The following is a 16,881-nucleotide window of genomic DNA, read 5'->3' on the forward strand; positions in this document are numbered from 1 at the left end:
GTTTAAGCTCTGCTGTGAATCTGGGTTTCTGGTGTGCCCGGGGTCCAACTGCAGCTGTGTGATTTCAGGATCAACTGGCCTCTGGATCATCTCTGACCTGTAACTGGCAGAACTTGAAACCGGGCTTGTTTCTACCAGAAGTAAAGGGGAGAGCTCATCCAAAATGTCGACCTCTCGCCGCTATGGGGCCCAGACAGGCATTCCTTTCAGTGTCCATTCAGTACAGGCTGCCCAGCAGTCAGCAGCTGACATAAAAGTTAGAGGTGCTTTTTTACTTCTGCTGAGGTAGAGCCACCAGATTTTATGCACATCCTGGGTGCTGGCTTAAGCTCTGTTGCGAATCTGGGGTCTCTTGCATGGTTCGGGGCTCAACTGCACCTGTGTGGATTTCAGGAGCAACTGACTCTGCATCATCTTTGGAACTGTAACTGCAGAACTTTGAAAACCGGCTGAGCAACCATGGGCCGTGAGGGGAGAGCTCATCCAAAATGTCAGACCTCTCGCTGCTAAGGGGCCTAGACAGTGGCCCTTTTCAGGTGTCCATTCAGTACAGGCCTCTGTGCAGTCAGCAGCTGAGATAAAAGTTAGAGGTGTTTTTACTCTGGTTATAGAGCTACCACATTTTTCTATGCACAACCTGGGGGCTGGCTTAAGCTCACAGGAATCTGGGCCCCCTGCATGGTTTGGGGCCCGAACTGCACCTTGTGGACTTTAGGATCAACTGGCCTCTGCATCATCTTTGGACCTGTAACTGGCAGGAACTTTGAAAACTGGGCTGAGCCACCAAAGGCAGCAGGGAGAGCCCATCCAAATTTCCCCAGACTCCTCTCGCTGCTAAGGGGCCCAGACAGTGGCCCTTTTCAGTGTCCATTCAGTACAGGCCCTCTGTGCAGTCAGCAGCTGAGACAAAAGTTAGAGGTGTTTTTTTACTTCTGGTTGAGGTAGAGCCACCACATTTTTCATGCACAACCTGGGGGCCGGGCTTAAGCTCTGCTGCGAATCTGGGGCCCCTGCATGGTTCGGGGCCCGAACTGCACCTGTGTGGATTTCAGGATCAACTGGCCTCTGGCATCATCTTTGACCTGTAACTGGTAGTGAACTTGAAAACTGGGCTGAGCTACCAAGGGCAGCAGGGAGAGCTCATCCAAAATTTCAGACCTCTCGCTGCTAAGGGGCCCAGACAGTGGCCCTTTTCAGTGTCCATTCAGTACAGGCTGCCTGTGCAGTCAGCAGCTGACACAAAAGTTAGAGGTGTTTTTTTACTTCTGGTTGAGGTAGAGCCACCAGATTTTTTTATGCACATCCTGGGTGCCCGCCTAAGCTCTGCTGCGAATCTGGGGCCCTGCATGGTTCGGGCTCCGAACTGCACCTGGTGTGGATTTCAGGGATCAACTGGGCTCTGCATCATCTTTGACCTGTAACTGGGAACTTTGAAAACCGGGCTGAGCAGCCAAGGGCCGCAGGGGGAGCTCATCCAGACTCTCAGACCTCTCGCTGCTAAGGGGCCCAGACAGTGGCCCTTCAGTGTCCATTCAGTACAGGCCGCCTTTGCAGTCAGCAGCTGAGACAAAAGTTAGAGTTTTTTCTCTTAAACTTTTGCTGAGGTAGAGCCACTTGATTTTCATGCACCTCCTGTGTGCTGTTTAAACTGTGCTGCGAATATGGGGTCCCTGGGGTGGTTCGGGACCGAACTGCACTCTGTGTGGATTTCAGGATCAACTGGCCTCTGGCACCATCTTTGGACCTGTAACTGCGGTGAACTTTGTAAACCGGGCTGAGCCACTCAAGGCAGCAGGGAGAGCTCATCCAAAATTTGTGACGTCTCGCTGCTATGGGCCCAGACAGTGGCCCCTTTCAGTGTCCATTCAGTACAGCTGCCTGTGCAGTCAGCAGCTGAGATAAAAGTTAGAGGTTTTTTTACTCTGGTTGAGGTAGAGCTACCTAGATTTTTATGCACTCTCCTGGGTGCCGCCAGGCTTAAGCTCTGCTGTTACCCTGGGGCCTCTCGGCTCGGGGTCCGAACTGCACCTGTGTGGATTTCAGGATCAACTGGCCTCTGATCATCTTTGGACCTGTAACTGGCAGAACTTTGAAAACCGGCTGAGCAGCCAAGGCCGCAGGGAGAGGTCATCCAAAATTTCAGACCTCTCGCCAAGGGGCCTGTGACAGTGGCCCTTTTCAGTGTCCATTCAGTACAGGCCGTATGTGCAGTCAGCAGCTGAGAGCAAAAGTTAGAGGTGGTTTTACTTCTGCTGAGCTAGAGCTACTCAGATTTTCATGCACCTCCTGGGTGCCGAGCTTTCAGCCTGCTGCGAATCTGGGACCCTGCTAGCTCGGGGCCCGAACTGCACCTGTGTGGATTTCTAGGATCAACTGGCCTCAACATTCGGACCTGTAACTGGCAGAACTTTGAAAACCAGGCTGAGCAGCCAAGGGCCGTGAGGGGAGAGCTCATCCAAAATTTCCAGACCCTCTCGCTGCTAAGGGGCCCAGACATTGGCCCTTTCGAAAATTCAATTCAGTACAGGTCGCCTTTGCAGTCACCAGCTGAGATAAAAGTTAGAGTTTTTTTAACTTGCTGAGGAGACAGCAGATTTTTCATGCACTCCTGTGTGCCAAGCTTAAGCTGTAAAGGTGGAATGTTGGGATCCCTGGGTAGTTCGGGACCGAACTGCACTTGTGTGATTTCAGGATCAACTGGCCTCTCTGTCATCATCTTTGGACCTGTAACTGCAGAACTTTGAAAACTGGGCTGATCTAATTAAGGGCCAAAGGAGAGCTCATCCAAAATTTCAGACCTCTCCTGCTAAGGGGGCCTGTGACAGTGTCCTTTTCTCAGTGTCCATTCAGTACAGGCTGCCTGTGCAGTCAGCAGCTGATAAAAAAGTTAGAGGTGTTTTTTTACTTCTGGTTGAGGTAGAGCCACCAGATTTTTATACATCCTGGGTGCTGGGCTTAAGTCTGCTGCGAATCTGGGGGCTCCTGCATGGTTCAGCTCCGAAACTGCACCTGTGTGATTTCAGAGCAACTGGACTCTGGCATCATCTTGGAACTGTAACTGGCAGAACTTTGAAAACTGGGCTGAGCAACCAAGGGCCGCAGGGGAGAGTTCATCCAAAATTTCAGACCTCTCGCTACTAAGGGGCCCAGACAGTGGCCCTTTCTAGTGTCCATTCAGTACAGGCCTGTGCAGTCAGCAGCTGAGACAAAAGGAGGTGTTTTTACTTCCGGTTGAGCTAGAGCTACTCAGATTTTTCATGCACCTCCTGGGTGACGGGCTGCAGCCTGCTGCAACATGGGGTCCCTGGTTTGTTCGGGACAGAACTGGCACCTGTGTGGATTTCAGGATCAACTGGCCTCTGCATCATCTTTGACCTGTAACTGGCAGAACTTGAAAACCGGGCTGAGCCACCAAAGCCGCAGGGGAGAGCCTATCCAAATTTCCTTAGGACTCTCGCTGCTAAGGGGCCCAGACAGCGGCCCTTTTCAGTGTCCATTCACAGGCCATCTGTGCACACAAAGCAGCTGAGACAAAAGTTAGAGGGTGTTTTTTTACTCTTGGTTGAGCTTGTAGCCACTCAGATTTTCATGCACTCTGGGAGCCGGGGCTTAAGCTCTACAAGGATCTGGGGGCTCCCTGGGTGGTTCGGGGACCGAATTTCACCTGTGTGGATTTCAGATTAACTGGCCTCTGCATCATCTTTGACCTGTAACTGGCAGAACTTGAACACCGGGCTGAGCGCCAAGGGCCGCAGGGAGAGCTCATCCAAAATTTTCAGACTCTCGCTGCTAAGGGGCCCAGACAGTGGCCCTTTTCAGTGTCCATTCAGTACAGGCCGTCTGTGCAGTCAGCAGCTGAGACAAAAGTTAGAGGTGGTTGTTTTACTTCCGGTTGAGCTAGAGCCACCAGATTTTTCATGCAACTCCTGGGTGCCGAGCTTAAGCTCTGCTGCGAATATGGGGTCCCTGGATGGTTCGGGGACAGAACTGCACCTGTGTGATTTCAGGATCAACTGGCCTCTGCATCACTTTGGACCTGTAACTGGCAGAACTTTGAAAACTGGGCTGAGCTCTCCAAGGCAGCAGGGGAGAGCTCATCCAAAATTCTCGTAGACCCTCTCTCGCTGCTAAGGGCCCAGACAGTGGCCCTTTCAGTGTCCATTCAGTACAGGCCCTCTGTGCAGTCAGCAGCTGAGATAAAAGTTTGAGGTGTTTTTTACTTCTGGTTGAGGTAGAGTGACCAGATTTTTCACATCCTGTGCAGGGCTTTAAGCTCTGCTGCGAATCTGGGGTCCCTGCGGTCTGGGCCCAATCTGCACCTGTGTGGATTTCCAGGATCAACTGGACTCTGGCATCATCTTGACCTGTAACTGGCAGAATCCTTGAAAACCGGCTGAGCCAAGGGCCGCAGGGGGAGGGAGCCCATCCAAAATTTCAGACTCTGCTGCTAAGGGGCTCAGACAGTGGTCTTTTCAGTGTCCATTCAGTACAGGCCGCCTTTTGCAGTCAGCAGCTGAGACAAAAGTTAGAGTTTTTTTTTAAACTTGCTGAGGTAGAGCCACCTGATTTTTCATGCACCTCCTGTGTGCCAAGCTTAAACTGTGCTGCGAATATGGGGTCCCTGCGGTTCGGGACCGAACTGCACCTGTGTGGATTTCCAGACTCTCAACTGGCCTCTGGCATCATCTTTGGACTCTGTAACTGCAGAACTTTGAAAAATCAGCTGAGTGGCCAAGGGCCGCAGGGGAGAGTCATCCAAAATTTAGATTCCCTACAAGTTAAGGGGCCCAGACAGTGGCCCTTTTCAGTGTCCATTCAGTACAGGCCCTCTGTGCAGTCAGCTGACACAAAAGTTAGAGGTGTTTTTACTTCTGGGTTGAGGTAGAGCCACCAGATTTTTCATGCACCTCCTGGGTGCCGAGTTTAAGCTCACAGAATCTGGGGCCTGCGTGGCTCGGGGTCCGAACTGCAGCTGTGTGGATTTCAGGACCAACTGGCCTCTGGATCATCTTTGACCTAAATTGGCAGAACTTTTGAAACTGGGCTGAGCCACTAAGGGACAAAAGGGGAGAGCTCATCCAAAATTTCAGACCTCTCGCTGCTAAGGGGCCCAGACAGTGGCCCTTTTCAGTGTCCATTCAGTACAGGCTGCCTGTGCAGTCAGCAGCTGACACAAAAGTTAGAGGTGTTTTTTTACTTCTGGTTGAGGTAGAGCCACCAGATTTTTTATGCACATCCTGGGTGCCGGGCTTAAGCTCTGCTGCGAATCTGGGGCCCCTGCATGGTTCGGGGCCCGAACTGCAGCTGTGTGGATTTCCCAGGTTGTCTGACTCTGGGCATCATCTTTGGAACTGTAACTGGTAGAACTTTGAAAACCGGCTGAGCAACCAAGGGCCGCAGGAGAGCTCATCCAAATGAACAGACCTCTCGCTGCTAAGGGGCCCAGACAGTGGCCCTTTCAGTGTCCATTCAGTACAGGCCTCTGTGCAGTCAGTGAGCTGAGACAAAAGTTAGAGGTTTTTTTACTTCTGGTTGAGGTAGAGCCACCAGATTTTCATGCACAACCTGGGGGCCGGGCGAAGTTTGTTGGTGAATCTGGGGCCCTGCATGGTTCGGGGCCCGAACTGCACCTGTGTGGATTTCAGGATCAACTGGCATCTGGCATCATCTTGACCTGTAACTGGCAGAACTTTGAAAACTGGGCTGAGCCACCAAAGGCAGCAGGGGAGAGCCATCCAATTTCAGACCTCTCGCTGCTAAGGGGCCTGAGCAGTGGCCCTTTCAGTGTCCATTCAGTACAGGCCTCTGTGCAGTCAGCAGCTGAGACAAAAGTTAGAGGTGTTTTTACTTCTGGTTGAGGTAGAGCCACCACATTTTTCATGCACATCCTGGGGGCCGGGCTTAAGCCTGCTGGGTAATCAGTTCTGCATGGTTCGGGGCCCGAACTGCACCGGTGTGGATTTCAGGATCAACTGGCCTCTGGCATCATCTTGACCTGTAACTGGCAGATCCTGAAAACCGGGCTTGAGCCACCAAGGGCAGCAGGGGAGAGCTCATCCAAAATTTCAGACCTCTCGCTGCTAAGGGCCCAGACAGTGGCCCTTTTCAGTGTCCATTCAGTACAGGCTGCCTGTGCAGTCAGCAGCTGACACAAAAGTTAGAGGTGTTTTTTTACTTCTGGTTGAGGTAGAGCCACCAGATTTTATGCACATCCTGGGTGCCCGGCTTAAGCTCTGCTGTGAATCTGGGGGCCTCCATGGTTCGGGCCCTAACTGCACCTGGGTGTGGATTTCAGGATCAAATGGCCTGCATCATCTTTGGACCTGTAACTGGCAGAACTTTGAAAACCGGGCTGAGCAGCCAAGGGCCGCAGGGGAGAGCTCATCCAAAAATTTCAGACTCCTCTCGCTGCTGGTGGGCTCAGACAGTGGCCCTTTTCAGTGTCCATTCAGTACAGGCCGTCTTGCAGTCAGCAGCTACATTGTGCTAGAGTTTTTCTTAAACTTTTGCTGCGAGGTAGAGCCACTTGATTTTTCATGCACCTCCTGTGTGCCAAGCTTAACTGTGCTGGGTGAATATGGGGTCCCTGGGTGGTCGGGACCGAACTGCACCTGTGTGATTTCAGGATCAACTGGCCTCTGCACCATCTTGACCTGTAACTGGCAGAACTTGAAACCGGGCTGGAGCTACCAAGGGCAGCAGGGGAGAGCTCATCCAAATTTCAGACGCCTCGCTGCTAAGGGGCCCAGACAGTGCCCTTTCAGTGTCCATTCAGTACAGGCCGTCTGTGCAGTCAGCAGCTGAGACAAAAGTTAGAGGTTTTTTTTTTACTTCTGGTTGAGGTAGAGCCACCAGATTTTTCATGCACCTCCTGGGTGCCGAGCTTAAGCTCTGCTGCGATTCTGGGGCCCCTGCGTGGCTCGGGGTCCGAACTGCACCTGTGTGGATTTCAGGATCAACTGGCCTCTGGGATCATCTTTGGACCTGTAACTGGCAGAACTTTGAAAACCGGGCTGAGCAGCCAAGGCCGAGGAGAGGTCATCCAAAATTTCAGGACCTCTCGCTAAGGGGCCTGCAGGCCCTTTTCAGTGTCCATTCAGTACAGGCCGTATGTGCAGTCAAAGGTAGCTGAGACAAAAGTTAGAGGTGGTTTTTTACTTGGTTGAGCTAGAGCTACTCAGATTTTTTTCTATGCACTCCTGGGTGCCGAGCTTCAGCTCTGCTGCGAATTCCAACTGGTGTGCTCAGTCCAACTGCACCTGTGTGGATTTCAGGATCAACTCGGCCTCTGGGATCATCTTGGACCTGTAACTGGCAGAACTTTGAAAACCAGGCTGAGTGAGCCAAGGGGGCCGAGGGGAGAGCTCATCCAAAATTTCAGACCTCTCAATGGCTAAGGGCCCAGACATTGGCCCTTTTCAGTGTCCATTCAGTACAGGCTGTCTTTGCAGTCACCAGCTGAGACAGTTAGAGAAAGTGAACTCTGCTGAGGTAGAGCTAAAAAGATTTTCATGCACTCCTGTGTGCAAGCTTAAGCTGTGCTGCGAATATGGGGATCTCTGTGAGTTCGGGACCGAACTGCACTTGTGTGGATTTCCAGGACCAACTGGCCTCTGTCATCATCTTTGACCTGTAACTGGCAGAACTTTTGAAAACTAAGATCCCACCATGGCCAAAGGAGCTCATCCAAAATTTCAGACCTCTCAAGCAGGGCCCAAGACAGTGGCTCCTCAGTGTCCATTCAGCACAGGCTGCCTGCAGTCAGCAGCTGACACAAAAGTTAGAGGTGTTTCTTTTACTTCTGCTGAGGTAGAGCCACTAGATTTTTATGCACATCCTAGCCAATAAGCTCTAATATAATCTGGGGCCCTGCATGGCCTGGGGTCCCGAACTGCACCTGTGGATTTTCAGGATAAACTGGACTTCACATCACCTTTGGAATCAGCAGAACTTTGAAACCGGGCTGAGCAACCAAGAGCCGCAGGGGAGAGCTCCATCCAAAATTTCGACCTCTCGGCTGCTAAGTGGGCCCAGACAGGCCTTTCAGTGTCCATTCAGTACAGGCCGTCTGTGAGTCAGCAGCTGAGACAAAAAGGAGGTGTTTTTTTTATACTTCCAAGCTGAGTTTGAGCTACCCAGATTTTTTTCTACATGCACCTCCTGGGTGACGGGCTTAAGCTCTGCTGCAATATGGGGTCCCTGGTTGGTTCGGGACAGAACTGCACCTGTGTGATTTCTAGGATCAACTGGCCTCTGCATCATCTTTGACTCCACCTGGCAGAACTTTGAAAACCGGGCTGAGCCACCAGCAAGGCCGCAGGGGAGAGCTCATCCAAATTTCAGACCTCTCGCTGCTAAGGGGCCCAGACAGTGGCCCTTTCAGTGTCCATTCAGTATACAGGCCATCTGTGCAGTCACAGCTGAGACAAAGTTAGAGGGGTGTTTTTTTACTTCTGGTTGAGCTAGAGCCACCAGATTTTCATGCACCTCCTGGGAGCCGGGCTTAAGCTCTGCTGCATTCAGTTCTAGTGTGGTCTGGGGACTGACTTCACTCTGTGTGGATTTCAGGATTAACTGGCCTCCCGCATCATCTTTGACCTGTAACTGGCAGAACTTTGAACACCGGGCTGAGCTGCCCAAGGCCGCAGGGGAGAGCCTATCCAAAATTTCACTCATACAGGCCCAGACAGTGGCCCTTCGCGTCCATTCAGTGGCAGGCCGTCTGTGCAGTCAGCAGCTGAGACAAAAGTTAGAGGTGGTTGTTTTACTTCTGCTGAGCTAGAGCCACTGCAGATTCTTTTCATGTAACTCCTGGTGCTGAGCTGGCCTGCTGCGGAATATGGGGTCCCTGGATGGTTCGGGACAGAATCAAAACGTGTGGATTTCAGGATCAACTGGGCCTCTGGCATCATCTTTGGACCTGTAACTGGCAGAACTTTGAAAACCGGGCTGAGCCACCAAAGGCCGCAGGGGAGAGCTCATCCAAAATTTCAGGACCTCGCTGCTAAGGGGCCCAGACAGTGGCCCTTTTCAGTGTCCATTCAGTACAGGCCATCTGTGCAGTCAGCAGCTGAGACAAAAGGAGGAAGCTTTTTTTACTTCTGTTGACAGAGCCACCAGATTTTTCATGCACCTCCTGGGAGCCGGGCTTAAGCCTGCTGGCGAACATGGGTCCTGGTGGAGCCCTGGGACCGGGAATTTCAGCTCCTGTGTGGATTTCAGGATCAACTGGCCTCTGCATCATCTTTGACCTGTAACTGGCAAGGTAGAACCTTGAGCACCGGGGCTGAGCCACTAAGGGCCGAGGGGGAGAGCCCATCCAAAATTTCCCAGACTCTCGCTGTTAAGGGGCCTGAGCAGTGGCCTCTTTTCAGTAATCCATTCAGCACAGGCCAGTCTGTGCAGTCAGCAGTTGAGATAAAAGTTGAGGTGTTTTTTTACTCCGGTTGAGCTACAGCCACCAGATTTTTCATGCACTCCCCAGCCAGCTTGGCTCATGCTTAACATGGGGTCCCCTGGGTGGTCTGGGACCGAACTGCACCTGTGTGGATTTCAGGATCAACTGGCCTCTGCATCATCTTGGACCTGTAAACTGGCAGAACTTTGAAAACCGGGTTGAGCTACCAAGGGCCGCAGGGGAGAGCTCATCCAAAATTTCCTGACCTCCGCTGCTAAGGGGCCCAGACAGTGGCCCTTCAGTATCCATTCAGTACAGCTGTCTGTGCAGTCAGCAGCTGAGACAAAAGTTAGAGGTGTTTTTTTACTTTTGGTTAAGCTAGAGCTACCAGATTTTTCATGCACTCCTCCTGGTGCTGAGCTTGCTTCATAAGGTTGAATTCAGCCCTTGGTACTGGGCCTGAACTGTACCTGTGTGGATTTCAGAATCCAGTCTGCCTCTGGGATCATCTTGGACCTGTAACTGGCAGAACTTTGAAAACCGGTGCTGAGCCACCATCGGCCGCAGGGGAGCTTCATCTGGTACCCAGACTCGCTGCTAAGGGGCCCAGACAGTGGCCCTTTTCAGTGTCCATTCCAGTATGGTATTGCCTGTAGTCATGCAGCTGAGACAAAAGTTAGAGGTTTTTTTTTTACTTCCAAGTGGAGCTAGAGCTTTCTACCTGATTTTTCATGCACCTCCTTAGTGCCAAGCTGTAAACTGTGCTGCGAATATGGGGTCCCTGGGTGGTTCGGGACCGAACTGTACCTGTGTGATTTCAGGATCAACTGGCCTCTGGCATCATCTTGGGACCGTGCAACTGGCAGAACTTCTTTGAAAACCAGCTGAGCCACCAAGGCCGAGGGGAGAGCTCATCCAAATTCCCAGACTCTTCGCTGCTAAGGGTCCACAGTGGCCCTTTCAGTGTCCATTCACAGGCCGTCTGTGCAGTCAGCAGCTGAGACAAAGTGAGGCTTTTAACTTCTCTATGTAGAGCCAGCAGATTTTTCATGCACCTCCTGTGTGCCAACCTTAAGCTGTGCTATGAATATGGGATCCTGGGTAGTCTGGGACCGAACTACCCTGTGTGGATTTCCAGACTAACTGGCCTTCTGTCATCATCTTTGGGACTGTAACTGGCAGAATCCTTGAAACTGAGCTACCATGGGCCAAAAGGGGAGAGTTCATCCAAAATTTCAGACCTCTCACAAGTATAAACCAGTGACAGTGGCCCTCTTTCAGTGTCCATTCAGTACAGGCTGCCTGTGCAGTCAGCAGCTGACAAAAGTTAGAGGTGTTTTTACTTCTGGGTTGAGTGTAGAGCCACCAGATTTTTACACATCCTGGGTGCTGGCTTGAAGTTTGCTGCTAATCTGGGGCCTTATGTCTGGGCCCGAACTGCACCTGTGTGGATTTGCATAATCTGACTTGGCATCATCTTTGGAACTGTAACTGGCAGAACTTTGAAAACCGGGCTGAGCAACCAAGGGCCGCAGGGGAGAGCTCATCCAAAATTCCCAGACCTTCCTCGCTGCTATGGGCCCAGACAGTGGCCCTTTCAGTGTCCATTCAGTACAGGCCCTCTGTGCAGTCAGCAGCTGAGACAAAAGTTAGAGGTGTTTACTTCTGGGTTGGGAGTGTAGAGCCACCACATTTTTCATGCACAACCTGGGGGCTGGCTAAGTTTGCTGGGTGAATCTGGGTTCCCTGCATGGTCTGGGGTTCGAACTGCACCTGTGTGGATTTCTAGGATCAATCATTCTGGGCATCATCTTTGACTCAGAATTGGCAGAACTTTGAAACTGAGCCACCAAGGGCAGCAGGGGAGAGCTCTCATCCAAAATTTCAGACCCTCGCTGCTGCTAAGGGGCCCAGACAGGCCCTTTCAGTGTCCATTCAGTACAGGCCCTCTGTGCAGTCAGCAGCTGAGACAAAGTTAGAGGTGTTTTTTACTTCTGGTTGAGGTAGAGCCACCACATTTTCATGTGGCCAACCTGGGGGCCGGGCTAAGCCTGCTGCGAATCTGGGGCCCCTGCATGGTTCGGGGCCTGAACTGCACCTGTGTGGATTTCAGGATCAACTGGCCTCTGGCATCATCTTTGGACCTGTAACTGGCAGAACTTGAAAACTGGGCCGAGCCACCAAGGGCAGCAGGGGAGAGCTCATCCAAAATTTCAGACCTCTCGCTGCTAAGGGGCTCAGACAGTGGCCCTTTTCAGTGTCCATTCAGTGTACAGGCCTCTGTGCAGTCAGCAGCTGAGAAGGGGTTAGAGGTGTTTTTTACTTCTGGCTGAGGTAGAGCCACCACATTTTTCATGTACAACCTGGGGGCCGGCTTAAGCTCTGGTCATGAACTGGGGTCTCCTGCATGGTTCGGGGTCTGAACTGCACCTGTGTGGATTTCAGGATCAACTGGCCTCTGGGCATCATCTTGACCTGTAACTGGCAGAACTTTGAAAACCGGGGCTTGAGCCACCAAGGGCAGCAGGGGAGAGCTCATCCAAAATTTCAGACCTCTCGCTGCTAAGGGGCCCAGACAGTGGCCCTTTTCAGTGTCCATTCAGTACAGCCTGTGCAGTCAGGCAGCCAACAAAAGTTGAGGTGTTTTTTTACTTCTGGGTTGAGGTAGAGCCACCAGATTTTTTGCGCACATCCTGGGTGCCTTGGCTAAGCTTGCTGGCAATCTGGGGTTCTGCATGGTTCGGGGCCCGAACTGCACTCCTGTGGATTTCAGGATCAACTGGCTCTGCACCCTGACCTGTAACTGGCAGAACTTTGAAAACTGGCTGAGCTACCAAAGGCCGCAGGGGAGAGCCCATCCAAAATTTCAGACTCGCTGCTATGGGCCCAGACAGTGGCCCTTTCAGTATCCATTCAGTACAGCCATCCAGCAGTCAGCAGCTGAGACAAAAGTTAGAGGTGTTTTTTTACTTGGTTGAGCTAGAGCCACCAGATTCTTCTATGCACCTCCTGGGAGCCGGGCTTAAGCCTGCTGCGAACATGGGTCCCTGCGGTTCGGGACCGACTTCACCTGTGTGGATTTCCCAGGGATCAACTGGCCTCTGCATCATCTGGACCTGTAACTGGCAGAACTTTGAAAACTGGCTGAGCCACCAAGGGGTCAGAGGGGAGAGCCCATCCAAAATTTCTGTGACCTCTCATGCTAAGGGGCCCAGACAGTGGCCCTTTCAGTGTCCATTCAGCACAGGCCGCCTGTGGTCAGCAGTTGAGACAAAAGTTAGAGGTGTTTTTTTACTTCCGGTTGAGCTACAGCCACTAGATTTTTCATGCATCTTCCTGGGTGCCGAGCTTAAGCTCTGCTGCGAACATGGGGGTCCCTGGGTGGTTCGGGACCGAACTGCACCTGTGTGGATTTCAGATCAACTGGCCTCTGGCATCATCTTTGGACCTGTAACTGGCAGAACTTTTGAAAACCGGTTGGAGCTTTCTACCATGAATGCAGGAGAGCTTCATCCAAAATTTCAGACCTCAAGGTTAAGGGCCCAAAGACAGTGGCCCTTTCAGTATCCATTCAGTACAGGCTGTCTGTGCAGTCAGCAGCTGAGACAAAAAGTTGAGGTGTTTTTTTACTTTTGGTTAAGCTAGAGCCACCAGATTTTCATGCACTGGCAAGTTTGTTTAAGCTCTTGCTGTTAACCAGTCTCTATGGCCTGGGGCCCGAACTGTACCTGTGTGGATTTCTAGAATCAACTGGCCTCTGGGATCATCTTTGGACCTGTAACTGCAGAATCTTGAAAACCGGGGTGCTGGAGCCACCAATGTCCGCAGGGAGAGCTCATCCAGCCTCAGACCTCTCGCTGCCAAGGGGCCCAGACAGTGGCCCTTTCAGTGTCCATTCAGCACAGGCTGTCAGCAGTCAGCAGCTGAGACAAAAGTTAGAGTGTTTTTTTACTTCCGGTTGAGCTAGAGCCACTCTGATTTTCATGCACCTCCTTAGTGCCAAGCTTAAACTGTGCTGCGAATATGGGGTCCCTGGGGGGTTCGGGGACCGAACTGCACCTGTGTGATTTCAGGATCAACTGGCCTCTCAGCATCATCTTTGGACCGTAACTGGCAGAACTTTGAAACTGGCTGAGCTAACAAGGGCCGAGGGGAGAGCTCATCCTGTAAATTCCCAGACCTCTCGCCAAGGGGGTCCAGACAGTGGCCCTTTCAGTGTCCATTCACAGGCCATTACAGTAGCCAGCAGCTGAGACAAAAGTTAGAGGTTTTTTAACTTGCTGAGAGGAGCCAGCAGATTTTTCAAGTGCACCTCCTGTGTGCCAAGCCTAAGCTGTGCTGCGAATATGGGATCCCTGGGTAGTTCGGGGACCGAACTGCACTTGTGTGGATTTCAGGATCAACTGGCCTCTGTCATCATCTTGACCTGTAAATCAGCAGAACTTTGAAAACTGGGCTGAGCCACCAAGGGGGCCAAAGGAGAGCCTATCCAGCCCTCAGGACCTCTGGCTGCTAAGGGCCCAGACAGTGGCTCCTTTTCAGTGTCCATCTATAACAGGCTGCCTGTGCAGCTGTGCAGCAGCTGACACAAAAGTTAGAGGTGTTTTTTTACTTCTGGTTGAGGTAGAGCCACCAGATTTTTATGCACATCCTGGGTGCCGGGCTTAAGCCTGCTGCGAATTCAGTTCCCTGCATGGTCTGGGCCCGAACTGCACCTGTGTGGATTTCAGGAGCAACTGGACTCTGGCATCATCTTGGAACTGTAACTGGCAGAACTTTGAAAACCGGGCTGAGCAACTAAGGGCCGCAGGGAGCTCATCCAAAATTTCAGACTCTCGCTGCTATGGGCCCAGACAGTGGCCCTTTTCAGTGTCCATTCAGTACAGGCCTCTGTGCAGTCAGCAGCTGAGACAAAAAGTTAGAGGTGTTTTTTTACTTCTGGCTGAGGGTGAGCCACCACATTTTCATGCACAACCTGGGGGCTGGCTTAAGCCTGCTGCGAATCTGGGGTCTCCTGCATGGTTCAAAGCCCGAACTGCACCTGTGTGACTGAGATCATCCATTCTGGCATCATCTTTGACCTGTAACTGGCAGAACTTTGAAACCGGCTGACACCAGCAGCAGGGGAGAGCCAACCCTAAAATTTCAGACCTCTCGCTGCTAAGGGGCCTAGACAGTGGCCCTTTCAGTGTCCATTCAGTACAGGCCCTCTGTGCAGTCAGCAGCTGAGATGTTAGAGGTGTTTTTTTACTTCTGGTTGAGGTAGAGCCACCACATTTTTCATGTACAACCTGGGGGCTGGCTTAAGCTCTGTTATGAATCTGGGGCTCCCTTGCATGCCTGGGGCCCTAACTGCACCTGTGTGATTTCAGGACTAATCTGGCCTCTGCATCATCTTTGACCTGTAACTGGCAGAACTTTTGAAACCGGGCTGAGCCACCAAGGGCAGCAGGGGAGAGCTCATCCAAATTTCTGTACCTCTCACAAGCAGGGCCTAGACAGTGGCCTCTTTTCAGTGTACATTCAGTACAGGCCCCTCTGTGTGCAGTCAGCAGCTGAGACAAAAGTTAGAGGTGTTTTTTTACTCTGGCTGAGGTGGTAGAGCCACCACATTTCTTCATGTACAACCTGGGGGTCACTTAAGCTCTGCTGCGAACTGGGGTCTCTGCATGGTTCGGGGCCCGAACTGCACCTGTGTGGATTTCAGGATCAACTGGCCTTCTGGCATCATCTTTGGACCTGTAACTGGCAGAACTTTGAAACCGGGCTGAGCCACCATGGGCAGTAGGGGAGAGCTCACCCAAAATTTCAGACCTCGCTGCTAAGGGCCCAGACAGTGGCCCTTTCAGTGTCCATTCAGTACAGGCTGCCTGTGCAAATGCAGCTGACACAAAAGTTAGAGGTGTTTTTTTACTTCTGCTGAGGTAGAGCCACCAGATTTTTTTTATGCACATCCTGGGGTGCCGGGCTTAAGCTCTGCTGCTAATCTGGGGTTCTGTGATGTCTGGGGCCCGAACTGCACCTGTGTGGATTTGTGATCAACTCACCGGGATCATCTTGACCTGTAACTGGCAGACCTGAAAACCGGGCTGAGCAGCTGGAGGTCAAGGAGCTCATCCAAAATTTCAGACCTTCCTCGCTGCTAAGGGGCCCAGACAGTGGCCCTTTTCAGTGTCCATTCAGTACAGGCCGCCTTTTTGCAAACAGCAGCTGAGATGGTGTTAGAGTTTTTTTGAACTTCTGGAAGCTGAGGTAGAGCCACTTGATTTTCATGCACCTCCTGTGCCAAGCTTAAACTGTGCTGCGAATATGGGTCTCCCAGTGTCTGGGACCGAACTGCACCTGTGTGGGATTTCAGGATCAACGCCTCTGTCATCATCTTTGACCTGTAACTGGCAGAACTTTGAAAACCGGCTGGAGCCACTGGAAGGGCCAAAGGGGAGAGCTCACTCCAAAATTTCAGACTCTGGCTGCTAAGGGGCCCAGACAGGCCTCTTTTCAGTGTCCATTCAGTACAGTCTGCCCGTGCAGTCAGCAGCTGAGACAAAAGCGAGGGTTTTTTTTACTTCTGGTTGAGCTAGAGCCACCTGATTTTATGCACCTCTGGCAATGAGCCTGGGGCTCTGTTGCGAATATGGGGCTCCCCATACTCAGGGCCCAACTGCACCTGTGTGGATTTCCAGGATCAACTGGCCCTGGGATCATCTTGACCTGTAACTGGCAGAACTTTGAAAACTGGTTGAGCAGCCATAGCCGTAGGGGAGAGGTCATCCAAAATTTCAGACCTCTCACTGCTAAGGCCCAGACAGGCCCTCTTTTCAGTGTCCATTCAGTACACGCTGCATGTAGCCTACAGCTGAGACAAAAGTTAGAGGTGGCTTACTTGGTTGAGCTAGAGCCACCAGGATTATTCATGCACCTCCTGGGTGCCGAAGCTCAGCTCTGCTGCTAATCTGGGACCTCATGGCCTCGGGCCCAACTGCACCTGTGTGGATTTCAGGATCAATCACCTCTGGGATCATCTTTGGACCTGTAACTGGCAGCAACTGGAAAACCGGCTGAGCAGCCACAGCCGAGGGGAGAGCCTCATCCAAAATTTCAGACCTCTGCTAAGGCCTAGACAGTGGCCCTTTCAGTGTCCATTCAGTACAGGCTGCCCGTGCAGTCAGCAGCTGACACAAAGTTAGAGTGTTTTTTTACTTCATTGAGGTAGAGCCACCAGATTTTTTATACATCCTGGTGCCGGGCTTAAGCCTGGCTGCGAATCTGGGGGCCCCCTGCATGGTTCGGGTCCGAACTGCACCTGTGTGATCAGGAGCAAAACTGACCGGCATCATCTTTGAACTGTAACTGGCAGAACTTGAAAACTGAGCTGGAGCAACCAAGGCCGCAGGGGAGAGTTCATCCAAAATTTCAGACCTCTCACAAGCAGGCCCAGACAGTGGCCCTTTCAGTGTCCATTCAGCAGGCCCTCTGTGCAGTCA

This window comes from Hippoglossus stenolepis, chromosome 21, assembly GCF_022539355.2.
Source record: "Hippoglossus stenolepis isolate QCI-W04-F060 chromosome 21, HSTE1.2, whole genome shotgun sequence".
Classification (NCBI taxonomy): Eukaryota; Metazoa; Chordata; class Actinopteri; order Pleuronectiformes; family Pleuronectidae; genus Hippoglossus; species Hippoglossus stenolepis.